Genomic DNA, 8652 nt, shown 5'->3' on the forward strand with positions numbered 1-8652 from the left:
AGGCCACATCAGACCAGAGCTTCATGGTCACCCAGGAGTTGCGTAATTGAGGAAGATACATGGATTCTTTCCACCAGATGTCAAATCCAGTCCATCTGTACCGAAGCAGGACTGAAAAATGCGTACTGTGTTCAAGCAGCCGTTTGAGCAAAAACTCAGTCAGAATTTCCCTTTTACAACTGTCTGATGTGGAGTTTTGCCTTTAATCTGGTAGGCCCCTTTACACATCTATAGCAGTACGGTTTTCCTTGCTGTCTTTAACAAGGACAGACTTAAATCCACATATTAAATCCCACCTTCCTTGCACTGATTCTTTCATTATTGTATTTGCATTCCTCCACAGCATCCTCCCTCATTGGTCTTTGTTCTCGTTCCTAGGCAGGTGGGAGAGCTAATTAATTAATACTCTTATTATTGGGAGGTAGAAACACGTAGCTGAAAAGCAGGGCCATTACAAATATTCAGCTGAGGTATTGTAGGGACTGGGTGGGAAATGCTTCATCAGAAGCCTGGGACCTCATAGGTTTCCGGCAACAACGGTTTCATTCTTGGGTCCTGCTGATCCATCCACTGTAGGAGTCCGCTGTTGGATGTCCGGTCCCTCATGGCGACCATAGAGGGATTCTCTGTTCTGGGTTTGCAGGAGCCTGTGCTGTTTTGCAGTATAAGGGAAGTTTTTTTGTATGCTGAGCTGCTACACTTCGTATCGTATTTTGATTGCATCTCACTTCTTTCCTGCCCCTGCCCCATGCACTGATGTGTTGATTGCAAAGTTACCATTGTAGCTTGCCTGGTGGCTTACGTCCATGTAAATGAGGCATAAAATCCCAGCAAACCAAGCTGCCATAAATTTATCCATGTCCAATGGACAGATTGATGAGCATGGGTAACCAAGACAGAGGAAAGCAGTGGATGAGACTGGAGACAGCTCACAGAGGCTGATGTTGTATAGGTGTTAATTGTGATGCCATGCTTTGATTGTACAGCAAATTATGATCTCTCTATTACTATAATAAACAGTTTCCACCTCTCCCCTCCATGATTCTTGCATTTTTGTAAGATGTTTTTCTTTGCCATAGCTCCTCTTTCCTACATAAAAGACATCAACTAGAAATTAAATTCCCCTTTTTTTTCAAAGAGTGAACTAGAAATATGACCACCTGCAAATCCATCTCTTTGGGAGGGAAGGGGTTACAATCATATCTGCCTGTCTTTCTAAAGTTTTCTTTTACACACTGTCATGAATAGGACTTGCACAAACAAGGAGAACTGACTAACTAAAGAGTAAAGACATTAAAACTTAAAATATCAAGGGACCTGTCAAACGTAGTAAGCAGGGAGGAGTAGAAATTTTCTTCTAATCTCTTTCAGCTATTGTAAACACATCTCACTTGCAACAGCACATCTTATCAACAGATGTTGGCTGTTCTTGTCTTTAATTGCTGCTGTCACTTTAGCTTCTAGCAGTTCCTGCTGCTACAGCTCAGTCATTAAAAGGGCACTTCTCCACTAACTTCTTATTGCTGTGCTGTCCTGCCCCCCCTCTCGTGTGTGTGTGTGTGTGTGTGTGTGTGTGTGTGTGTGCGCGCTTTCTTTGCAGCTTCCCATCCCTGCTGCCGTGCTTACACCGCGGTGTGGGTGTGCGTAGGTAGGTGGTGTAATCCCTCTGTGCTTAGGCTGCACCGCTGACTCGAGGGACGATAAATGTTGTCTCCCATCTGGTCCCAATCCTGGGAGGCCAGCAGAGAACTGTGCGGCAGGTGCTACTTAAAGAAAGCTCTTCTCGTGCCCTTTTTATCCTGCATAAACAGTGGCAAAGTATTTTTCTCCACATCATCCTCTTAATTCCTGCCTGTTTGCTGCTCTTCTTTTCCTACCCCCACCACTGCCTTTTCTTTTCCCATGGGACTGGCAGAACCTCAGAGGAAATAAGTAAAGCTTTCCTAATATAGAAGCTCATCTTCTCTGAAACCACTTCTCATTCTGTTAATGGAGTTCTGGAAATGTTTCAGTTCTCTCTCTACACTAATACTTTATTGTTTTCCTCTGATAGCTGTCCAAGCACCAGTGTCATCAGTTTTCTTAGCTTTATTAGCTCGTTTTGCAAAGAAATGCACAGGCAGTCTAACAAAATAATAATAAAAAATTGGCTAGAGAGTTTTATAGCTATGTACTCTCTTTAAAAAAACAAATATGCATCTAGAGACATCTTTCTGAGGCCATTCCTCTACTAGTGTTTTACACTTCACAAATATATGTGCTCTACATACAAATATCAATGGAAGATAACACAGGATGCTTAACAGATTTACACATGTTCCTTCCCCCTTCCTCTCTTACCCTGATATATGTTTGGCCCAGGGCTCTTCTTTCAGAGCCTTTCCACCTTCGTAGATGTCACATCAGTGCTGAATATTTGCAAAGCCGCTCTTAAAATTTTATATAACAAAAGCATGAAGTGCCTGCATATCCTCCGTGTGGAAGGGAGTGCTTTTTCTGTGCCTCCCTCCCCCACAGTTACACTCGTTCTGGGGAGAAGCAAGGGAAGCGCAGAGCAGCAGACGTGGAAACGCTCTTGTTCTGCAATGAGAATAGGCTTTTCCACCAGGGAGAAGGTGCGGGTTAGTACCACGGGGCAGGCAGATCTGCCGTGTCCAGAGCTGGTTCTGCAGGGCTGCAGCAGAGACAGAGGGAAGCTCAGGTACCCTCCCATCCCCTCAAAACCCCAACGTCAAGATGGGAGAGAGGGGGTTGAGCAGGGAGCCTTCCACCCTCAAAATAGAAATTGTGGGGAACAAGGAAGCGCTAAGCAGGAATGCTTGGGAGGGTGGGATGTTCTTCAGAAAGGTGGCATCTGAGGAGGCTATGGCTGAACGAAGGAAGCACGGGCAGCCGATAATAGGAGAAATGCCTGCAGTCGCCCTCGGAAAGAACTAGTTATGCAGAGCATATGAAGCAGGCTCAGTAAGCGCATGCTCAAAATACTCCACCTGCATTTTGGAGGCATCCATTACCACCAGCTACCTTCCTTGTGCTTTACCCTAGCTGCCCAGGGCATGCTTTCCTATCCTTTTCCAGACATAGCACACGCGGAAATAGGAACTGACTAAGACAAGCACCGTGCAAGACATGGACAATCGCTGGCAGGCAGTGCCCTGTCTAAATGGCTTCTTCCAGATGCTCAGGAGGGGGGACAGGAGAAGAGTCGCCTGGGATGGGCTTCCATTTCACACAACCTCTTCCAGCGAAGGCTAACGAGCGACCTAGTCAGAGGGTGCCCTGGACCAGCACATGCAGAGTTTCCAGGCAGGTTGTAGCATCTGACCTGTTGGGTATCCTGTCCCTTTGTGACCCATGAGGATGCCAAAACAGTTGCTTATCTGTGGTAGCGTCCACCCAAAACTAAAAGTGAGGGCAAGAAAAAGAAACTGGATCCCTGCTAGCGCAACTTGATTGTATGAAGTGTAGTTTGGGAAATGAATTGGTCTCGATAAAGGCTGGCTATGCTAGCCTCAGAAATTCGGAGTGCAGATTTGGTGATAGCTATGTGCACAGAGTGCAGAGACAGGAAAAACCTGAGCTGAAAAAGTGTGTTCTCCAGCAGGAACACAGAATTAAGGTGCTACTTTTATGCTGCATTTTTATTAGTGGCATCTCAAAAATATCACTTTCAGCATGCCTTTTTCACTTCTCCCACAGAAGCATGAAAATTAACATCAGCTAACAAAATTTTCTATTGCTCTGGAAGAAATGTTGTTGAGAGGTGTTTATACATTATTTGTCTTGTTTGCTTTTTTTTTTACTTTATCAAAGTCCGGTCATAATGAAATTCCTGGTTTTGGTTTGGTTTGTTTGGTTTTTTTTTTCATTTTAAGGCATGATTTAATTCTTTTCCCCAACCCAAAGTTTAAGACACACACATACACAACAAGCAAAACACAAGACCCTTCATGCAGAGTCATTTCCCATCAAATTTCACACTGGGCATGATATGCCAGCTCAGATAAAATACAGAAGTGAAAGCCACGTGGTCTGGCACACAGCTCCCAGGCACAGACAGCAAGCTTGCCCCCTGCATGGCTTGAGAACATCTTCACTGATCTAGTTCTGCCATGTGCAGGAGAATAGCTGTGCTGCTCATGGAGGTGAGGTGGGGTCACATTTGGGGGTCGCAATTCATTCCCTACATGTCCTTTATGCCAAGGGAGAGGTGTTTGAACTCATGTCTTCTTCTGACTGCTGCTGTGCCACCTGGAGAGGTCAGAAAGGGCCTGCCCCCACCGTCTCTGGCCTTACCTTCCCCCCCAGCACCTCTCCTTCCAACGCAAGTGGGCTAAGGAGACATTGCGACTGCGCATCCCGGTGCACACACTTCTGCAGCTAGCACGGGAGGAGAAGGCACAGTCAAGTCCTGAGCTTCTGCATCCCTTTCCCTGCTCTCCAAAAGCCCAGGCCATCACACCTGCCTGCCTTTACCTGCTCCGTAGCTGCACAGGAGCAACAACTAGTAGTTTTCCCCCAGGCTGAAGTGCTACCACTTACAGGTAGCTTATGCAATGCCGCACATGAGTTAGCTCTACCCCAAACAGGAACCTAATCAGAGTGAAGGTCAGTTCCTGTGAAAGTAGCCTATGCTGCTGCTTGGTCAATCGTTCAAATTGCTCAAGGTCAGTTTTTATTTAACCATGATTCCTTCCACGATTTTTTCCCTCCAATATTAAAAAAACCCAATTAGATAACAAAGCATATGTAGCTTGTTTTCTTGGATTGTTTCTCAGCTTTTTCCTAAATTGTCACTGCCCCTTTGGACTTCAGCAGTGGGGTGGCTGCCAGGTTTCCACAGAGATGCGAAACAAACGCTATGCAATAAAATATCATCTCTACATAATTTAAGCCCCAAATGTACGTGGTGACAGTTTTATGTTTGAATAATATGAAAATCCGAGATATTGGATGTGAGTATAATTTAGGATCGAGAGCTGCAAATATTTCTGTGCCCTGGAATCCAGTTAAAATGCACCATTGCACACGCTGTGTTTCAGTGGTGAAGTATTGCTTGCCTCTGATTGCTGCAGGGTAAAAGAGCTTTATTTTCCTAACTCATGATTTAGTGCTTTTCACCCCCTGTAAAGTGTAACTAACAATGCCCTCTATGTGAGCTCTGGTAGCTGACAGGACAAGGGGGAGATGGCTGCAGCAGGGAGAGGGAAAGGGGAGAGAGGAGAAGGAGAAAAAAAAGGGATGTCTGCAACTGGTAAACACATCCACAACTTTCCTTCTTAAAGAGCTGGATATTGGGCCAAAACCCCAATTAGATTGTGGCAGTGGAGCTCCACCGATTTTTGAAGGAGCTGAGCCAGCCTGAACCAGCTGAGAAGCTGGCCTGCAGTCTTGCATTTGGTGCCCAAAGTGGTTGGAGCAGGGTCAGGTTTGAAACTGTATTCCTCACGTACTGCGGAGGGGCCTGTGGGAATAATGTTTGCTTTGGCATGGAAGTAGGTTAATGTAGACCCAGCAGGCCCTGCAGTGAAAGGCTCCTTTCTGCTCTGGGTGATGGTAACTTCCATAAAGAGAGCAAATTCATTCGGAGATATGGCTTAACCCACATCCTTCTTTAATTCATAGGTCCTTGCACAGTGCAGACCTCAAGGCGAATCTCTGTAGATACTCTTGTCCCTGTTTTCATCCCTGGATGTCCTGTGTTTCCCTACAGGGCACAGATCTTGCGACGTTTTCCCTGGATGCCTATTCCAGACTCCCTCTTTAGGTACCCATCAGCAGAGAGAGTCTGTTTCAGGAGCTGATAAACTCTGATGCATTTGCAATGCCTCCTTCCACAGCTGTGGGTCTGGGTTAGGGAAAAGGAGCTGCTGCATTTCCTCCATCTTCCCTTTGCCATAGAGGAAGCCCCCAAGCGGGAGTCTGGGCTAAGATTTTCCCATTTCTGGCATGCTTTCTGAAATCTATTCTCTTCTTCCCTCCTATTGTCTTCTCTTTTCCCATGATACCTGCTCTGGCTCTGGCTGGTTAGAAAGATTATCTTCTCCCAGCATGTGAAATTAAGAAGTACCTGCGAGGAAAAAGGAGAGGTAGATAAAAGTTTTCTCTCACCACAGGCAGGGCGGTGCAAAATCTTTCAAGCAGTGCAAGAGGGCCTGAACGAGGGAGGGATTCAGCAGAGCTAATGTCTCAGGCTCCACCCCATGAAGGCCACCTTCTTTCAAAGAGATGACTAACAGGGAGAGGACAGATGGACAGGGAATGGTGCCTCATTTCTTTTCTGATAGAACAGCCAGAAGATATCAAAAAGAATAGCAGGCAACAGGTTTCAAATAGACAAAGATACTACGTTATGCAACTCATAAGAAGTAGTTCCCCAGTTTAATCGCAGAATTTTGTGAAGACCAAAAAATTGCATCCGTGCAAAAAGTGATTGGAAAATACATTACATTAAAAGAAAATAACTCTGATGCAGGGAATCCCTGAGGCACGAAACCTGTTGAACAGGGAACTACTGAAGGAAACACCACTTTGCATTTGCCCTGCTGCTGTGCTCTCTCCTAAACATCTACGTACTGGCCATCTTCACAGGTAGGACACCAGGCTGGTGGGCCTTAGTCTGATCCGGTACCACCACTGCTATGTGCAAAGGCCCAGTCGGTCAGGTGCTACATGCCACCAGATCCTCAGCACTGTTCTCTTCAGGGACTCTGAAAATAGCAGGCTAGATCAACTTTCTAACAAGACCAAATAGTGCTGTGTAATTGGCAATTCCAGATACTCTGTCCAGAAACTCTGAAAGCATTTTCCTTCCAGGCAGAAGAAAATGAATGCCCATGTAAATACTGACTGTACTTATCGACAAAAATGCATCTAGTCGATGCATAGTTAGTATGAGAGGGTCCTTATATACATACTCGATTCAATGGTAAGACGGATGCGCCGCCGGTCCTAGAGAGATATGCCAATCATTCCTTGTTCACTTCTTCTGGGACTGCAGCCATGGAAAAGCATCACAGGTGAGAAAAAGAAGGTATTTTGAAAACCAGCCCTGAATGTGTTTTTTGTGGCAAACTCCACAAAGACATCCTTTTCCCATTAGCAATTCAGAAGGGTGGTGGTGGTGGTATGGATGAAGGACATGCGCTTGCTGTGTTCAGGAATGGATGCTGATCCCAGAATGACCGTACTGTTTACTTCTGAAGGCACATCATCTCTCTTCCAACGTTATTACAACAGACCCCAGGAACCCCAACCCAGAACATGGGTCCATTGCCTTGTGGAGGCATTTCAAGCTGCTGCAGTACCTTTGGTTGTGTTGCAGGCTCGTAAATGGTAATCCCGTATCGACTGAAATTTGGCAATATGTTAAACATGGCAACTTGAGCAAGACTCTGGGCTCTCGGTTAGAAATGCTTTATCACCAAAGGAGTTGCTTTATTCAGGTTAGCTGTATGTCACAGCACACCACACCATGATACTGAAATGGTGCCGTTCAGGCTTCTCAGGATCTTAGGGATGTGAGTAATAATTACCATTTAAATGCCATGCTAGTAGCGTGTCCGGTTTTTTGATAGTTAGCAAAATTTCTGCAGTTCTGCCTTACAAGTATCTAGGATATCTTTTTAACAAATGCAGAGCAGACGCCACAGCTTACTACTCACAGTTTCTTCTAAATTATAGAATCTATGTCATAATGTCAAGTCTGCTTGTTAGGAATAATTGGAAGTATCTCACTGCTATCTGTCTGGAATAAATGTCTCATGCTCCGAATGCCCTGGCGTCAGCTAAGGAATATATTAATATTGAACACGTGAACCTATTAATTCCCTGCTGAATGAGGATTTATGGCCTGATAGCATTTAACAGTGGAACAGCTCATTCATCACAACAAAGTGATTATGAGCATTTATAGGAAAATGGGACAGCACATGCAAATTCTAGATTCTGTTACCCTTCCTCACATCAAACCTTCCCTTGGTGAGTGGCCGTAGTACCTCCTGCCTTCCAGAGCTACTCCAGGCACAGGGATTGCTCGGTGAAGCAGCAGTAGCATATTTACAAATAGAGGACCGATGATGTGTTCCTTCCACTCCCCAATTTCTCTTGCTTCAGCTCCCTGGTTCTGGATACGTAACACAAAACTGAAGCCCTATTAATCCCAATTCAGCATGTTTGAATTGGCAAAGGTTGTGTGATACCTGAACTATGAGGTGTTTCTTTAGGTTCTTGGGGGACCTACCTGATGGTTCCTGAAGCTAATGGGGACAAGGAAGGAAAACTATTTTCTTTCAATGGATTTTATGTGATTGATTTCAATGGGATCTTCAGCGATTTGATTCACACTACTTGCGAATTCACACTACTGCATGAAGAAACATCAGCCTCATAGGAAAAATGTATGACTGAATTAATGTATTTATTTAGTGAGTCTCAGGTCAGTGTTGAGGTCTGTTTAGTTTAAGCACGTGTTTGCTCCCTTCATCCTTTTTTCTGCTTATTACTAACTCTTTGTCACGCACCCCTTTTAAGAAGGTGACATCAAGTTCTAGAACTTTGTACACATTGATGTAGACATCTATACAGCTGGCTAACCTGGTATGGTGACCATTGGTCCATCAGATCTGATATTAAACCTTCAGAAATAATTTG

General features: G+C 44.9%; 1 protein-coding gene across 4 annotated transcripts in view; it reads left to right on the forward strand.

The window, feature by feature from the left end:
* The window catches only part of COBL (cordon-bleu WH2 repeat protein), a 223226-nt gene extending 216358 nt beyond the window's left edge, over window positions 1-6868 (forward strand). Inside the window, exon 28 of one of the 4 annotated variants that reach the window (XR_015705259.1) lies at window positions 6817-6868. The gene's annotated coding sequence lies outside the window, so the exon portion shown is untranslated. The remainder of the gene's footprint in view (window positions 1-6816) is intronic. The other 3 variants (XR_015705263.1, XR_015705261.1, XR_015705262.1) reach the window with 3 other exon arrangements.
* The last annotated feature ends 1784 nt before the right edge of the window (window positions 6869-8652 follow it).

This window comes from Nipponia nippon, unplaced genomic scaffold (genome assembly GCF_047370975.1).
Source record: "Nipponia nippon isolate SJK-2023a ecotype South Korea unplaced genomic scaffold, ASM4737097v1 scaffold_1, whole genome shotgun sequence".
Classification (NCBI taxonomy): Eukaryota; Metazoa; Chordata; class Aves; order Pelecaniformes; family Threskiornithidae; genus Nipponia; species Nipponia nippon.